Source organism: Camellia sinensis, chromosome 6 (genome assembly GCF_055761805.1).
Source record: "Camellia sinensis isolate YWXY chromosome 6, ASM5576180v1, whole genome shotgun sequence".
Lineage (NCBI taxonomy): Eukaryota > Viridiplantae > Streptophyta > Magnoliopsida > Ericales > Theaceae > Camellia > Camellia sinensis.
Window position 1 is genome coordinate 126,920,352 of NC_138966.1, and position 19,441 is coordinate 126,939,792.

Genomic DNA, 19,441 nt, shown 5'->3' on the forward strand with positions numbered 1-19,441 from the left:
CACTTACGACTTTCGAGTTCTGTCAAAGAGGGGCAACTATAGACACCCCATTTTTGACCAACCTTAAGACTCAGATGTCATCAATAGAGCACTCGGTGATGGTGCATGATGCGCTCGTTCTGAGGTTTCGGAGTTTCGGCTGAGAGCCTTACCCCCAGACCTCGGGACCCTTTTGTGCTTTGCCTCGGTTTGCGAACCAAGTCTTGTTTTCTCTTCCCGAAAGGAGGGAGAGGTCTTGTAGACCATCTCTCAATGGCCGTGGGCTACTTTTCATGGTCGTAGGCCACTTTTCCCGTTTGGAGACCAGTTTTCAGTTTTCAGAGCCGTCGGCCGTGCGCCTCTGTTCGGGACCGCTTAACTTTCTCCGTTTGGCACGATTTTTGGCACACACCTTGCTTCCTTTCTCTAGAGGGACACTGTGGCCCGGAAGACCACCTTTTTGGTTGCACGCCACTTCTGATGCTTAACAGCCTATTTTCGGGGCACCCGGCTGCGCGTTTTGACCCCCGAACCCTCGTTTTGCATCCGTCTTGGTTCATTTTTGGCATGGACCTTGTTTTCATTGTTTGGGAGGTGGTACAAGGGTGGGAGACCACCTTTTCTCCTTGGAGACCACTTTTCTCCCACCAGCCTGTTTTCTTGTCAGGAAGCTGGTCTCCCTGGTCTTTGAGCCACATTTACTGGTCTCCCACCATACCACTAGCTTGCACTTAGTTGGGAGACCATCAAATGGGCTGGCCAACCAATTTTTTTTGAGTTGAACCTTTTGAACTAGTCGGCCGACCAAGGGAAGTGGTCGACCGACCACCTGAATTAGTCGGCCTGCCTCCCTCAGTCTTGTCTCTGTGAGTTGTTACCAGCTGTACCAGCTGGAAAGCACAGACTGCATCGAGCCTTGGTTTTTAGCTTATTGAAGAAGCTTTAGCCTTGTATCTCTATAAGAGAGGCCCTCCTCTTCCTGGGCACAGGTTTAGACTTTTGGCTAAGGCAAAATATACATATCCCTCTATATCTCTCTATTTTGAGCTCCAAAGTGCATGATTCTTTGCCCTTTGCACACCACCTTATAGCCTAACCCTTCCGCCATTGCTTGGAGCTTCTTAGAGGCCATTTTCAGAGGTTAAGGAGTTGGGTTTTCGGTCCAGAAGTTGTTGTCTTGTCGAGCGTCAAGGGTAACACACATTTTTCCTCTTTTAAGCTTTATTTTAATCCATCTCTTAGCCTTATTTGCATGCATATTTGAGCTTTGTTGTCAACTGAAAAAAGTCTTTTTTTTTGAGGTCCTTTTGATGTTTGTTTAAGGTCATTTTGTTGTTGGGGGTCATCTACCCCCTTGCATGTTTCATTTTGCCTTGTTTTGAGCCATGCCCTAAGGCCTTTGTGTTGACCTTTGCTTGCCCTTTTAACCACTGAAATCCAGCGGATTTTCAGTGGTTAACATGTGTTTTTGAGAGCCAAAATCAGAGAGGGGTGACCCTCTTCCTTCTTGTCTTGTTCACTAGCATTTTTGGCCTTACAAAGGAGCCTTCATTTGCATACATCCAAGCCTTGTTTCAGGCCCTTTTCAGTGACTTTTAGGGTCTGCCTAGGCTCTTTCCAGAGTTGGCTTTGTCACCTTGGGTGTGTCCCTTGCATGTGTAGAATAACCCCTCTTATAGCCTATCAAAGGAGCATGTCATTCTTGCATGCATTGATCATGTTTCAGTGGGTTTTGGGCTTTATTTGGCATGTCATATCTCTGAATTTTGCTGGTTTAGTGACCTCTTGAATGCTTCATATGCTTGTAGTGTAATCCATGCTCACTAGCTCACATTGTATGTTGTTTTGGCCCTTGATTCTAGCACATTTCGGCCATCTTCTAAACTAATTTTATTCATGATTTGGGCTGTCTTAGCTCTGTTTTGAGGTCCCATGGTTGAATGATGCTTGCCATGCATGCTTGTAGTGTAATACCCTTGCCTAGCTTCGAGTCTTGAAGCCTCTTGCATGCTTAACTTGAGTTGTTTTCATGTCTTGGCATCATTGAGCATGATATTTCAGAGCATATAAGGTTTCCATATTCCCATGTTTATCACTCCTTCAATGTGTTTAAGAGTTGTGCTTGTATGCCTCATTTTTGGGCTATTGCATGAGCTCTATTTTTGTGCATTACAAGCCATCATTTTAGTCCATTTTGCCATTGTTTTGGGTCTACATAGGGACTGTTTGGGGTTGGGTTGGTCATTTGGGCATCGCTTTGCATACCTCTAGTGTAATGCACTTCACTAGTTTTGGTAATTGCGCCATCCAACATGCATCGGGTGAGTTGTTTGCTTGATTCGGGACCATCTTGTATGTCATTTCAGAGCTAGAACATGTGTCATTGTATGTCATATTTCATCCTTGTCATGCTTTGGTAGAGTTGCACTTTGTTCATTAGGTTTGGTCCCTTGCATTTGTGCATGTTCGCACGTATCTTGTTGCCTCACTTTCATCATATTGGCCACTGATTTGGGTGTGGCCGAGGCCCATCCATCTTGGTTTAAGTCCATCTCGCATTGTGTATGCCCTATATTCCATGTTATCGCATGTTTGATCATTGCATTGCGTATGTTAGTGCATTGTGTATGCATGCCATATAATCCATATGCATTGAGTATGCCATTGATTAGTTCATAGCATTGTGTATGCCATTTGCATGCTTGCATGTCATTCCGTGCATCTTCGCATCACTTAGTTGCATTGCATTTAGATCGCATGCTAGAGTTGCATTTGTCCATACATTGATTGTTGCATTGTGTTTGGATTAGGGTTTAGTCCAAACACGGGAAACGAGGAACGTTTCATACTTCGAGTGATGAAACGTTCCTCGATTCCCGGTCACCGACACTCTTGACCATCCATGATGGAGTTGTTGGTTTTAGTTGCTTATATGTGCATTCATGTCCCATTGAGTCGTGCAATTCGACTCCTCGGCCATCATGCATCGGGATACGTGATTGGTGACCCGAGGATTGAGGACTACACTCCCTGGAGCTCATGCAATGATGGGGAGAATGGTCGGGCGCACATATGTTGAAAATACCTTGCCTTCTCTCTCCCTTGCCTTTGTTGTAGAAAAAGCAGAAACTAGGAGAATGAACTGGTCGGCCGACCAGGTTTTCTGGCAGGCCAACCACCTTTTCTGGTCTTCACCACCAAGGGTGGTCGGCAGGTGGTCTCCCTTGCCCATAGCTTGGTCGGCAGCCTTCCCACAGCTTCCTTGGGTGGAGTTTCATCTCTTTGGAGCCTCGTGCAACTTTCTGAAATCAATTGCAAACAAAGGCGAGCCGGGACATCGCGATGGATTTCCCGACAGGGCGACTCGAGCATGCATGCATCCTTTATCATTCGGAACAGAACTGAGGCAGTCCATTTCATGTAGCTTGCATGCTAATTTATTTGCTTCCTTAGTTTAATTTGTTAATTAATTAATGTTGTGTAATATTTAGCTGTAATTCGTTATTCATTTTGGTTGTGTAATAATTAGTTTAATTAGCTTAGATTAGCTAGTTGGTTCTGTATTATTTATTCAGACCCTCCGTGAGCGGGCCAACTTTGTAATAAGTGTGCGTGTGTGTGATGTATGTCTTCTAATTCCACGTCTTTTTCCCTTTTATTTACCAGCTTATGATGGTTAGTTTTAGGGCATGTTTCAATTAGCATCTATATGTTCGCATGCTTGCATTCATTCATCTGTATTGCAAGCACCGGGCTCGGCGCATCATGCTAACTACATTGTATTTCAATTCCAAGTTGAATACATGTATCGATTGTTGCATCTCATATGCCATCTTAGAATAGCCGAGCCTATTGTATCTGCATTTTTGCATGTGTTGCATTAGGCATTCTTAGCATAGTAAGGATTCATGCATGATTTCTAATTAGCTTCTTTCTTTGGCTCGAAGTACTCGGTAAGGGTTTATGCTTTAGCATCCTTGCATGTGTGTGAGTGACTGCCATGATAGCATGCTTACCATGAGGCTATGTACTTATGTGATATAACTGTCTGAGTGCCTTTGGGTGAAGGTTGGGTTGCTTGAGTTGGAATAATTTGTCGAAACCCGTGTTTTAGCCTACTTGCGAATAGCAAACTTCAATCCATTTTCAAAACAAATGAATATGTGATGCTTTATTCTAACTTAGGCGATCCAGTCTATACTTGTATGCTGTGCACATCACATAGTAATTCTAGGCTAATAAACCGGAATAAGAGCACATGTGTTTTCAAAAACTCGATATCATGCTTAGTAGTGCCCGATCTTCGATCGGGCGAGCGGGGATGCTCATGAAATGACCTTCCCTAATCGTACCCAAGTTCCCGAGCCGAGACAACTTTGGTGATGACAGACACGTGGCCTTAGGCATGAGTCAGGGTTTCCTAAATTCTCCCAAAACAAAATATTTAGGTGGCAACTCTGTATCTGGCAAAGCAGTCCATGTTTGGCACTTCTTTCTAAAAATTTATTTTTCAAAACGATTTGCCGGATATGGACTCTTTGGTGATTTATCGGTCTCGCATTGCACTTTGCAGGATTAGATTCAGAACCGTGACATTCAGTCCGAACTGTAGTAAGCCCAATGAACAAAACGGGATTTTTCCCGGGACGTTCGGGCGCATCTACAATAACCCCTTCACGTCGGAACAGGACAGCCTCACCACGAACAAGGCAAGCTAGAACATAGACTTTCGGCCAACATGACAGGTCGGAGTGGACAAGGAAATGATGAACAAAGGATATAAGCAAGTTTCTAAGACAAAGAGAAGGTTAAGTTCTTTATCACCGTCCTATCTCTATTTTCCGTTGATCTCTCCTCTCTAACTTGCTCGTCGGAGGGTTCGCTGGGGTCTAAGCGGAGCTCGGTGATTAGACGTAGGCCTTCTATGATCCAGCGAGTTAGACTCGTGCTTCACCATAAGGAATAAAGCATACTGGAGGAGTGCACTAGACCCGGTTGTAGGCGGGACGTAGCCATTTGCCTTCACGAAGAGGATAGTGCTTTCAGACGGGTTTCTCAATCGTGCCCAGAAGCAACTAACCATGGAAACGGCAGTGTTGAGTGCATCCTTTTATTCATACTACGGTACGGTTCAGTGCGCTATCAGTCCAGCGAAGCAGTAGCAAGAAAAAGGGTACCAAGCAATCTCGCAAGCTTCAATTTTCCAATTCAGAATCCGATGTGAGGAAAAGAATCCTAGGTTAAGGCAGTAGCACGGTACGGGATCAATCCAACGGGGACTCCCGTTCCCCATTGGACTCTTGTGCAGGTTTCTCAATGGGCCCAGCGGTCGGACAGCAGTATGGGAGGCTTGGATCACCCCGACCCATTCCCTAGGAACCAGTAGTATCATTAAAGCCCATAATGGATTGTTCCTTCACTTCAATCAAACAAATCTCATAATTTCAAAATCATAAGGTAATGAATAGGAAAAAACAAGAGTCAAAAAAAAAAAAAAGAGAGAGAGAGAGAAGAAAACAAACTATATATAAATATACAATAATGCTTGAGACCACTAATTAGAGCTACCACTAATGATGTGGTAGTGAATCCCACCCACTGCAACAGTGTGTGCTGTGCCTTTTTTTTTTTTTTTTTTACATTTTCCACCTCACTAATGGTGGATTTAGAAGTCTAAATCATTACTAATAAATATATATAGGATTAAGACCTCACAGAGATCAAGAGCTCATGCGCGACCACCACTAGTTTCAGAGTTCCGGCTAAAATACAAAGCCAGAGAACAAAGCATAATTATATGATGCAGCACCAGCAGAAGTGGCATTGGAAGGCTGTACGTGTACGATGTATGTGTCTGATTTGATTCCGTCATTCTTAAGTACAACTTCCCACAGCATATTCCACCATTCCCATTCTACCAAATAGGAAAAATTCAATTTTAATAAAGTAATTGGGAAATAATTTTATTTTTATAATGGTGAAAGTCTCGTGTGTGTATAGTGCCAGATTATTCTTGTACTTTGTACACATTTTTTGTGTGTTAAAATTGTACTCAAAAAAAAATTCATTTATAATGTAATTATTTTGTGACAGGCCGATTTATTTGAAATTGTAAACACAAGTAATGTGATCTAAATTGTTAAAATACTAGTGAAACTGATTAATATCTCCCTCTTGCTTCCACTATTTGTAACAAATGAATGGTCTATTTACCACATTGAGAGCTTAGAGCATCTTTAATGGTTGAGTCAAAAGGCTTACTAAAGCCCAAGGGCCAAAGGTTGTTGTGCCTTGGGGCACAATTTTTGCCAAGATTGTTTTTATAATTTGAATCGTTCATATTGTAAGATTTGTTAAGCATATCATTTATGGAAAAAAAATCAAGTTAATCGGATATATATAGTCTCATGATTAGGTCTTAAATGTTTTTAAAAAATTATTAAAATTGTATTAACCATTTATTTTTAAAAAAAATAAATATGCTCTTGTTACGAGGTTGCAAATGTCTAATTAACTTAATTTTTTACCTCAATAATCTTCTCAACAAATTTTACAATATGAACAATTCAAATTATTACAAAATACTTAGAACAAACCCTCATGAAGCCTCACAATAACCTGTTATAACTTATTACATAATCCCCATACCCAAAAGGTGGACATCAATTTCTGCTGCACGAATTCCTGTTTGAAAATCCTAAGTGATTCGTGATTAGATCAAGATTAAAATATTTCAATTCCCAATCATTCAAAACACACAATCTAAATCATCAAGTACTTACGAGAGTGATTTAGATTTTTTGTTTTCGAAATAAATAATAAATCGACACAAACGATTTTTACGTGGAAAAAACCACAATTGAAGAACCTTCAATTGTAATCAAAAATCATGGGCGATATGCCACTAATCAATCCACTACTGAAGAAAGAAAGATTACAAAGATATATACAAATTACCCAACTCAATCAATTTGTCTTCAAACCTTCTGTAACTCTTTCACCAAGCCTTCATCTCGGAACTTATTAATCTGAAGTTGAATCCACAACTCCACTTGTCGAATCAACGACTACGTACAGAATCAACTCCTTTGAAACTCTACGTTTAGATCTTCGGAATCCACCGAAGAATAACTCTCTTAATTATGAAGAACCAAACTCCTTGATATATGTATCTTAGATCATAGGTTACAAACCCTCTCGAAAATATCAAGGAAAACTCACCAAAAACTTCAGATAAACACCTCAAACAAAACCCTAAAAACCTTTAACAAATCTAGGAGAAGTAATCCTAAAATTGACCCAACACGCGAATATATAGCATGTGAGATCGCGTGGTCCGCTCGAGCATGGGAATTCCCGCTTGAGCAGAGACTGCATATTCCGTGATTCATACAAGGTTCACGCTCGAGCGGAAGTTTCCATGCTCGAGCGTAGAATCATAACATCCAGTATTTTTTCAAGCGTAGTAGAGATGTTGTGAGAGTGCACACCCCGCTCGAGTGTCACTTTCCCCGCTCGAGCGGGAAGACCAAAACTGGAAAACTATAAATTGTTGCAAACTTGGTTTTCTTCCATGGAATTTGACAACAAAGGGTCCTAACAATCTCCCTTTTTGTCAAATCCCGGACAAAACCATTCTAAAACAATTTTCCTAACAAAATCATTTAAACAATACTAACAACACCAACAACATACTAACAACACCAACAACTATGAGCCAACACTAACAACCATGAAAATCTTAAATCCATGCTTTTGAGCAATCACCCTGAAAGAAAAACAACCACACAAGCCAACCAAAATCTGTGGAACTGTATTAAACAACAAAATATATCCATAAAAAAAATACTATCCAAATATACTATCACCCTATACCATCATATCTACCAAACAGCTATGCAACTGAACCAAGGAAGGATATAAACAAAAGTACTGTACTACTATCATATCTACCAAACAGCTATCCAACTGTACCAAGGAAGGATATAAACAAAAGTACTGTACTGTACCATCAATGTAAACCAAAACAACTACCATCCACTCCCCCTTTTTGTCCGGGAGACAGCAAAAAACAAAAGAAAAAATTGAACATCAGGACGGGACAGTCAAGGAGCTGGTGGCTAAAACTGCATCTGAAGCATAGACAAAATCTGATCTAGCTAAGAAGACAACTGAGCCACAGACGCCTCAACGCGCTGTGAAGAAGCCTCCAATGCACTGAATCGAGCATCAGCCATGGTCTCCAGATCCGTGAGCCGGGCCTCAAATATATCCATCTGTCCCTCGAGTCGGTCAAACCAGGAGGTAACAGATCGCTCGAAAGACTGAATCTGACCACGAACCATACGAATCGGAGGAGGCTGCTCCCCCTCACCAATATCACCACCAGTAGCCGCGGCATCATACTCAACCTTTTCTACCATGGCTGCAACATCGCTAGTACCTACACCAGATCGACCTGAACCAGAAGAAACCCCCCGAATGTGAGACTGACTCTGGGAGACAGTCTTTTTGGTAAAAGGCCGGAAAGGGGAAGCAAACTCATCCTCATCAAAAACAGGGACCTCAAACTTGGCGAGAAGCCGGTTTATAAGGCACCCATAGGGTAAACCAAGATTGTTGTGCTCAAAAGCAGCAATCATTTCTTGAATGATCAATGTGGCAAGATCTATGGAACGATTTTGAGCGAGGCACTGAAGGACAAACCCTTGGTCCTGGTTAATTTCGGAGCTATAGGTGGTAACAATGACATTGGCACACACAATAAGATTGAGCAACCTAAACTGTAGGAGAAGTTCATTCTGTTTAATCAAGGAACTGGAAGGCCAAGAACGAGGAAAACCACAGAAGGCATGGGCTACCTCATTGAAGTCACAAGTAGGGCGCACTGGAAAAGGATAGAAGATGGGAAATCTTTTACTAATCCCTAACAACTCTCGAATAAGGTCGGTGGTAACAGTAATGGATTTAGACATAACCCAAGTCTTGAAGGATGGCCCAATATTGTCAAGACTATCCATGTTACAATAGAATTCTCGCACCCAAGATAGGTTTTAAGAACCAAAAAAGAGAAGAACATTATCCCCACCCAAGGGATCAAATAGTGAAAGGATAGGGATAGACTCGAATGCGGAGGGTTGAACATTACGTTCAAGATGAAAGGAGCGGGCTGGAAAAGACTCGCGATACAACTTGGCTTTTTCAGCCGAGGGAAAGCGGTCAGTGTTATAGGTAGGGTGAGGGGCAGTAGACTTGCATCTTTTGAAAGTGGACATGACTAAACCAAGACAAAAAGACAAAACAACACAGACAACCCCCAACCCAAGACCAACAAAAACCAAAAAGGACAACACAAAAAACATTAGTAGCACAGTTTTATATAGCAACACAAGGCAAATAAATAAAACTCTGATGAACCAATGTAGTCACAAAACAACCAAATAGGGCAAGTAAGAGTCATGGTAAACAAGGCAGCCATGAAAACATCAATAACCTAAGCATAAGATAAATGAAATGTGAACCAGAGCGAAGGAAACATAAAGCAAGCACACATTAAGCCAACATGATTAAGGACTTAATCAGCAAGGCAATGAAAATAGATCACATTATCACAGGGCAATATATGTAGACAAAAATTCCCAATTCAAACCAGAGAAAGAAATCTAGCAAAATGCCCAAATCACGAACCCTAGATACAAGAGAGAGATACAAAACCATTGTATAATAAGCAAAACCAACAATGGAGAACCCTAGACATGAGGAACAAAAACAAAATAGACCCATCTACACACTGTAACAAACGACTGACCCAAAAAAAAACAAATGCAACTACAAAAAAAACAAAGGAAAACAGAGTGGAATAAGAAAATGGGTATACCTGAGGTGGGAGAGAAGAACATATCACAACAATGCTCAGACCAAGGCAGTCACAGCAACGAATCGCCAAAACCCTAGAAGAGAAGGAGATGTGGGGCAAAATGAACTAAAGAGACGAGGGGGAAGAATTTAAACCAAACTAGTCCGCTCGAGCGTGAGCCAAAACACGTAGAGACTCGCTCGAGCGTGAAAAAGGACGCTCGAGCGCCAATTCACCTCTCGCAAAACTGTAAAGCGAAGTACAAAATGCTGCAAGGCTCAAAACCACGCTCGAGCGTGGGAATGTCCGCTCGAGCGAGGACAAAAAAATTTTTTTTTTTTTTTTTTTGGTAAAACAAAAAACATCTAAGATGACCTGTAACCAGCAGGGAGTCCAAGTGAACAACTATATCACTAGGATAAAAGAATCCATCAATCATGAGTCCTAAAAACTTGTAGAAAAAAAATGAAACACCAGATCATGAACAGAACAGATAGACTTTAATCAATGACATAAGCAACATACGAATGCATAACTCAAAAACACACATGAGAGCTCACAAATAGAATGTGTGTGTGTGCAATCCTTGAGAACCACAAGGCTAGAGTTAATCCTCGTAGTGATTAGATGGCTGGACCTCCGACAAGAGTAACTGAACATCACAGAGAAAAGTCAAACCACTAGAAATCATAGGGTATTTGTTGAGTAAATGCGGAGGCTCCCCTTGAATCAATGATTCCCCTTTTTTTTTTTTTTTTTTTTGAACTTTTCTTTCTTGTGGGCACTCACTGGTGGCATGCACGCACAAGAGTATGGACACCAAACCAGAGAAGAATGAAATCAAAAATGATGGCCTGGTTGGTGCCTCTGAGGTAGCCTTTTCCTAATGCCCGGATTTCAATGAATTGAGGGAGAAACCATGGAAGTGAAAAAAAGATGGTAGATGGTTAAGAGACTCAAAATCACCCATGATGTACTAGTATAGGTCAATTCCTCTGAAAAAGTACAAGAAACACTATTAGTGGTCCATAGAGAACTTTGATCACTTGTATGGAAACCCCTGCACCAGTTTATCTCAAGGATGTGTACAGAATGAGATCATGAAGTAAATGAGTATGGGCATTCAGAATGAGCTATGAACAAGGAAGAATGAGATCTTGTAAGCAACATGAGCAGTGTTCATATAAATTCTTTATGCAAAGATATCAGGCCTCAATGACAATGAGATTATCACATCCAAGTACAATAAGCCAACCACTCATACTCACTTTAAAAAGCAGGAAACAGCCTACTTACTAAGCACTACACCCAAGGTCTTTCTAAGAAACTCAAATCGAAGAAGATCAAGGGGTTTTGTAAAAATATCAGCTTTTTAATGCTCAGTAGGTACATGTTCCAGAACAACAAGGCCTTCTTCTACTAACTCTCAAATAAAATGATGACGGATGTCAATATGTTTGGTGCGAGAGTGTTGGACAGGATTTTTTGAAATGTTTATGGCACTTGTGTTATCACAGAAAAGAGTGAGAGTGTTCTGTTCTATCCCATAATCATGAAGCATTTGCTTCATCCACAGCATTTGTGGACAACAACTCCCTGCAGCAATGTACTCAGCCTCAGTAGTCGAAAGGGAGATGGCATTTTGCTTTTTACTATGCCAGGAAACCAAATTATTACCAAGGTAAAAACATCCCCCGGATGTACTCTTCCTATCATCAACACACCCTGCCCAGTCTGCATCAGAAAAATCAGTAATTTCAGCTGTAGTATCAGTAGAAAACCAAACCCCATACCCCAAAGTCCCATTAACATATTTAATTATGCGTTTGAAAGTAAGAAGATGAGACTCTTTAGGACTGGCTTGGTAACGGGCACAAACACCTACACTGAAGGCAATATCAGGACGACTAGCTGTGAGGTAAAGAAGACTCCCTATCATACTCCTATACAGGGTAAGATCAACATCAGTACCAGAGGAATCTTTGTAAATGTGAAGACTGGTGCTCATGGGAGCGCGTGCATATTTGGCAGACTCAAGAGCAAACTTTGACACAAGATTTTTGGCATACTTAGATTGAGAAACAAACATACCTGAAGGAGACTATTTAATTTGAAGACCCAAAAAATAAGACAATTCTCCCATCATGCTCATCTCAAACTCATGTGTCATGTAATTCGAAAAATATTTCACAAGATGATCAACAGTGGATCTAAACACAATATCATCAACATAAATCTGAGCAACAAGAATATGAGACTTAGTATGTTTCACAAATAAAGTCTTATCCATACTACCCCTTTGAAAATCATTATCAAGAAGAAAGGTAGTAAGTCTATCATACCAAGCCCGAGGGGCTTGTTTCAACCCATACAAAGCCTTATCTAACTTGTAGACATGATTTGGACATTTAGGGTCCTCAAACCCTTTTGGTTGCTCAACATATGCTTCTTCTTTCAAGTACCCATTCAGAAAGGCACCTTTCACATCCATTTGAAACAATTTGAAACCAAGATAACAGGCAACACTAAGTAAAATACGAATAGATTCGAGACGTGTAACTGGGGCAAACGTCTCATCATAGTCAACACCCTCTACTTGTGTGTACCCTTGAGCAACCAACCTGGCTTTATTCCTAATCACAGTACCATTCTCATCAGATTTATTTTTAAAGATCCACTTGGTACCTATCACATTCATGTCTCTAGGTCTGGGAACTAGAGTCCAAACATTGTTACGTTCAAATTGACCTAATTCTTCATGCATAGCATTGACCCAGCTATCATCTAGCAAGGCCTCTTTAAAATTCTTAGGTTCAATCAATGAAACATAACACATATGTGATACCTCATCCCGAATCTGTCTTCAGGTTTTCGTTCGATCCGATACACTTCCAATCACCTGTTGAGCTGGATGATTCAGTTTCACCCTTGCTGATGGTTTGAACTCAGGACTTGCGGTGACAGAAGCATCAGGAGTGATGTTTCTTTGTGCACTCTTTGGACTTAAACTTACTTGTGAGGATGGTGCTGTCACAACTTCTTGAGATTGGACCTCAATTTCTCTTTGACTTTGTGGTTCAGTATCCAAGATTGGAGACTCACCATTGTCATCCTGATTTGTTGCTGGAGTAGGTGAACTTGTGTCATCTATAACCACATTGATTGATTCCATTAATGAAGAAGCTCGCATGTTATAGACTCGAAAAGCCCTACTAGTGGTTGAATACCCTAGAAAAATACCTTCATCACTTCGGGAGTCAAATTTACCCAAAGACTCTCTATCTTTAAAAATGTGACACTTACTCCTAAAAGTTTTGAAGTATTTTACATTAGGTTTCAATCCCTTCCACAATTCATATGAAGTTTGTAAAGTGCCAGGCCTTAAATACAAGCGATTTATGACATAAACAGCAGTATTTAGGGCTTCAACCCAAAACTTTGGAGGAAGTTTCTTACTAAAGAGCATGACCCTGGCCATTTCTCGAACAACCCTGTTCTTCCACTCAGCCACTCGATTTTGTTGTGGAGTAATAGGTGAAGAAAATTCATGCTTAATTCCATGCAGATCACAAAAATCTGAAAATGAACTATTTTCAAACTCACGACCATGATCAATTCGGATTCTTATGATACGCCCAATGGAAACACCTTGTTCATTTTGGATTTTAAGGACTAAGGCCTGGAAAGCATCAAATGTATCAGATTTTTCCCTTAAAGAATTTACCTACGAAAAACGAGTAAAATCATCATCAGTTAAAAAATGTATCTTTTACCTCCGATGCTTTCAGTGCGAGTAGGTCCCATTAAGTCCATGTGAACCAATTCAAGAGGACGTTTGGTTGTAAAGTTGTTCACCTTTTTATGAGGGGCACGGGTTTGTTTCCCAAGTTGACATGGTCCACACACATGATTCAGATTCTTACCCAATTTAGGTGCTCCTCTCACAAGCTCTTTGTTGGCTATCTTAGTTAGGTCTTTGAAATTCATGTGACCTAATCTTTGATGCCACAAATCAATGTTACTTATAATGGCTGAGTGACAAGTGAGATCATTAGTAGTAACAATCCCATAGCAGTTATCAGATATGTGAACTCCATGCAAGACAGTATTTCCCTTTTTACCCAAAATTTCACATTTATTTTTTGAAAGCAATACTTCATGATGGGAATCACACATTTGACTAATGCTCAAAAAATTTACTTTAAGACCATCAACAAGTAAGGCATTATCAAGCTTGGGAAGACCAACAACACTTATAGAGCCCTTACCAATGACTCTAGAAGTGCCGCCATCTCCAAAGGTAACAATTCCTCCTTCATATTTTTCAAGGAAGGTGAAGTAGGATTTGTTACCGGACATATGACGAGAGCACCCACTATCAAGATACCACATGTGTGAGTCACGTGCTTTTAGGGCAGTGTGAACAACAAAATAAGTCAAATCATCTTTTCTCACCCAAATCTTTTTGGTCTTGGTAAATGTCTTGGCGTTGTGAACACCCTGATGAATCTTAGTATTCTGCTTAGACATGTAAGGTTGTCTCCTAACCCAAAAAGTATTCGAATTTCTACTCTTTTAAGACGCCTTACCAAACAGTTCAAAACAATAAGGACGAATGTGGCCATACCTACCACAGTGATGACAAATAAAAACAAGTTTTACCTCCCTTTTGTTGATCTTACCCCCTTTAGGTAGATGAAGAGAGGGATCACCCTGGTCTACCTTCAACTTTTCCTTTGCTTGAGTCTTCAGGTCATGTGAAGTAGAGGCATGTCCCTTGTGAGCTGTTGCACCATAGCCTAGCCCACTTTTGTCACAACCCATTTGTTGAGACCCGATGATGTCTTCTAAAGATTTGGAACCTTTGTTCCACATGGCAATTGTGGCTTTAGCAATACGGAGTTCTTCATCTTTCTGACAGACTATCTCTTCCAATGTAGCTTGTGACATCTCAAGACTTTCAAGCTTCTCTTCATATGTGGAATACACTTTCAGAAGTTCATTCCTATCAGTTTCACAGGATAGAAGTTTTCCACATAGGTCTTGCCTGTCACTTGAGATCTTGATGATATTCTGCTTTGCTGCTACAAGTACTCCTTTTAGTTTGACATTCTCACTTTCAGATGCTTTGAGCTTGAGAAAGAGTTTGTCATTGATTTTGGACAAATTCAGAGATTTCTCGTAAAGCTTTTCGTAAGCTTGTTGTAATTCAGCACCATTAATCTCATCATTGTCTTCTGATGTTTCATCATCCTCTTTTTGTTCTTCACTCTCCTTGTCCTCATCCAATCTAGCAACTAAGGTAGCAAAGTTGCTGGATGGTGGTAAAGGTGAATCTCCTCTTTTATGAAATTGGCTCAGAATTTCCCATGCATCTTTAGCCTTTGTACAGTGAGCAATCCGTTGCTGTTCTTCATCAGAAATTGCTCCACGAATAGTAATCAGGGCTCTCTGATTGCTCGGATTGTCTGCACTTTCTGTATCTTCTTCAATGGCTTGCCACCCTTCTGGGTCAAAAGCTCCAAGAAACGCCCTCATTCTGATTTTCCAATACAAGTAGTTACTCCCATCAAAGGTGGGAGCATGATGTAGGTTCTGACCACGAGCTAATTCTGCTGGCTTTGGAAGAGGTTGAGTCACTACAAGAAAAAACACTTTCCGTGACCAACATTTTGGTCGCGAAAAGTACCATATTTGGTCGCTAAAACCTTTTCGCGACCAAAATATGTTGGTCGCGAGTTAGTCGCTAAAGCCTCGTCACAGATAGTTTTCTGCGACCAAAAAAGCCTTTGGTCGCCAAAAATGACCATTCGCGACCAACTTTTTTGGTCGCAGAAAGTCCAATTCATATTAGCCAAAAGTAAACTTTTAGTGACCAAAGATAAGTTGGTCGCCAAAAGTCAGCAGCTTGACCCAAAAAAAAATAATTTTTTTGTGCTGCTTGGGATTTGAACTCCTGACCAAGGAGTCACCATGCACCCAATCCACTCTGCCAATAACATGCTTCTTGTTCATATTTGGCAAAAAAATATATATAACCCATAAAAATTGTGTTATATATTATTTTATAAAACTTTTAATGCCTAAACAGAAAAATAGCATGTAATTATAGTAGTAGCATATTTTTTTTAAATTTATCCCACCATAACTTTTCGCGACCAACTTTTTTTTTTGGTCGCCAAAGGGTAATCTTCCGCGACCAAAAAAGCCTTTGGTCGCCAATAGTATACTTTCCGCAACCAACTTTTTTTTTTTGTCGCCAAAAGGTGATCTTCTGGGACCAAAAAAGCCTTTGGTCGCCAATAGTATACTTTCCGTGACCAACTTTTTTTTTTGGCCGCCAAAGAGTAATCTTCCGCGACTAAAAAAGCCTTTGGTCGCCAATAGTATACTTTCCGCGACCAACTTTTTTTTTGGTCGCCAAAGGGTATACTTTCTGTGACCAACTTTTTTTTTGGTCGCCAAAAGGTGATCTTCCACGACCAAAAAAGCCTTTGGTCGCCAAAAGGTGATCTTCCACGACCAAAAATGCCTTTGGTCGCCAATAGGTATACTTTTCGCTACCAACTTTTTTTTTGGTCGCCAAAAGGTGATTTTCCGCGACCAAAAAATTGTGGTCACCAAAAGTTAAATTTTAGTCGCAGAAAATTGACTATTTGCGACAAAAAAAATAGGTGGTCGCCAAAAGGATTTTTTCTTGTAGTGAGTGAAAGTGGACCAAAATGCCATGAAAGCACTATCCCCATCATCACCAGATTCAGGTTCTTCGGGTTCTTGCTCCGACCCGCTGTCATCATCCCAAGTCACCGTATAGACTTTCTTTCGATTCTTTTTCGAAGGACATTCAAGGGCAATATGGCCAAACCCTTGACATTCATAGCACTTGACCCCTTGCCCCTTTACAATCTTCTTTTCAGTTTTTTGAGCAAGTTTTGGTGGAAAGGTTTTGGGTTTTTCATTACTCTTGTCTTTTGAAATAGGGTCTCTGAAATTAGGCTTCTTTTTCTTTAAAATTTTTTTAAGCTGTTTGGTAAACATAGCTGTCATCTCAGACTCTAAATCAAACTCAGTCTCCGGAGTTTTTGCAGTCTCGTGAGCACTAGTGAAAGCCACACTATCTTTTTGTTTTTTCTTAGAAATCTGGTGGGCTTCATAAGTCTGCAAATTTCCAACCACCTAATCAAGTTTAAGGGTATCAACATTCTGAGCCTCCTCAATGGCTGTCACTTTTGATTGGAATCTTTCCAGTAAAGACCTCAAAATTTTTCCAACAACTTTAGCTTCAGGGATTTTCTCACCGAGTGTAAAATAGGAATTCACAATATCCCTAAGTTTTGCATAGAAATCATCAAACGTCTCATCATCACGCATAAAAAGGGTTTCAAAGGCAGAGGTGAGACGTTGAAGTTTTGACCTTTGGACAGAAATAGTACCTTCGTGAATTGTTTCAAGAATGTCCCAGGCCTCTTTTGCTGCCTCACACGTGCAGATACGACGAAACTCTTCAGGTGTGACGGAGCAAAAAGGGGAATTGAGAGCCTTGTTGTTCCAACTCGAGTTTTGATAATCGGTTGTGTCCCATTTATCAAGGGGTTTGGGAAACTCCACACCATCAATGGTGATAGTAGGTTCACTCCACCCATAGATTACGCAGTGCCAAACTTTCTCATCGATGGATTTTAAAAACGCTCTCATACGAGCTTTCCAATAAGAATAGTTTGTACCATCGAGTAAGGGAGGTCTATGGGTCTAGTTACCTTCACGAATAGAATCCATATCACTAATCACACAAAATCACACTCTTATAGTTTTGATAAAAACAAAGAGTGACTTGCTCTGATACCAATTGAAAATCCTAAGTGATTCGTGATTAGATCAAGATTAAAATATTTCAATTCCCAATCATTCAAAACACACAATCTAAATCATCAAGCACTTACGAGAGTGATTTAGATTGTTTGTTTTTGAAATAAATAATAAATCGACACAAACGATTTTTACGTGGAAAAAATCACAATTAAAGAACCTTCAATTGTAATCAAAAACCACGGGCGAAACGCCACTAATCAATCCACTACTGAAAAAAGAAAGATTACAAAGATATATACAAATTACCCAACTCAGTCAATTTGTCTTCAAACCTTCTTTAACTCTTTCACCAAGCCTTCGTCTCAGAACTTATTAATCTGAAGTTGAATCCACAACTCTACTTGTCGAATCAATGACTACGTATAGAATCAACTCCTTTGAAACTCTACGTTTAGATCTTCGGAATCCACCGAAGAATAACTCTCTTAATTATGAAGAGCCAAACTCCTTGATATATGTATCTTAGATCATAGGTTACAAACCCTCTCGAAAATATCAAGGAAAACTCACCAAAAACTTCAGATAAACACCTCAAACAAAACCCTAAAAACCTTAAACAAGATCTAGGAGAAGTAATCCTAAAATTGACCCAACACGCGAATATATAGAATCTGAGATCGCATGGTCCACTCAAGCGTCCCGCTCGAGCGAAGACTGCATATTTCGTGATTCATACAAGGTTCACGCTCGAGCGGAAGTTTCCACGCTCAAGCGTAGAATCATAACATCCAATATTTTTTCAGGTGTAGCAGAGATGTTGTGAGAGTGCACACCCCGCTCGAGCGTCACTTTCCCCGCTCAAGTGGAAAGACCAAAATTGGAAAACTATAAATTGTTACAACCTTGGTTTTGTTCCATGGAATTTGACAACAAAGGGTCCTAACACTGTTAACTCACAAAAGATCAAATTTCAAAAAACAATCAAACATTTAAAAAAATAATAATAATAAAAAAAACTCAGTTATGTAAACCAATTTGTTTGTACAACAATTAACTGCTAATAGTTGACCTGCACACACATCTATCCAAAACAAAATTTCACATACCCACATGTGCCATCTACGCACCCTGGCACTGCCCTATGCATAGAAAATCTCATTTAGGTAGCAAATAGCTACAAAACCAAAGATTGCCTCCACATACAGACATAAAATACTTCACCATTTAAGGGATAAAAAAAAAAAAAGAAAAGTAATATCACCTCTGGCTCCGGATTCAATATAACTTAGCATTTTCCCCAAAAAAATTCAAAATTTTGAAAATAAAATAAGAATTAGAAGGACAAATCCTTAATTGGGTACAAATCCCCTGTCTTGGACCCAAATTTCACTTTGAAACTGTTTTCCAATTACGCGAGAGCCATGTTGAAACTTGAAGCCCTTTACCATAGATAATTCATGACTCGAAAGTAAAGTTTGGCCGGTCCATTTGCTAGATGTGTTTTCTAAGAGTATCTCTATTTATACATCATATTTGGTCTCAAGACACACTATTAATTAATTATTTTTTATTACAATAATGACCTTACTTAAAATAACCAAAATGACCACAACTGAATACACACCTTAGTTGAATGCACATCCAAACCCTAACCCTAGCCACCACTATTGGGGAAAACAGAGCAAATGCTATGAAGATTGACCCATATTAAAAAAATATTCACAACTATATATTTGATACACAAAATTTAATCTTTTAACTTTTTTTGTATGTGGAATAATCTAAATTTCAAACGCG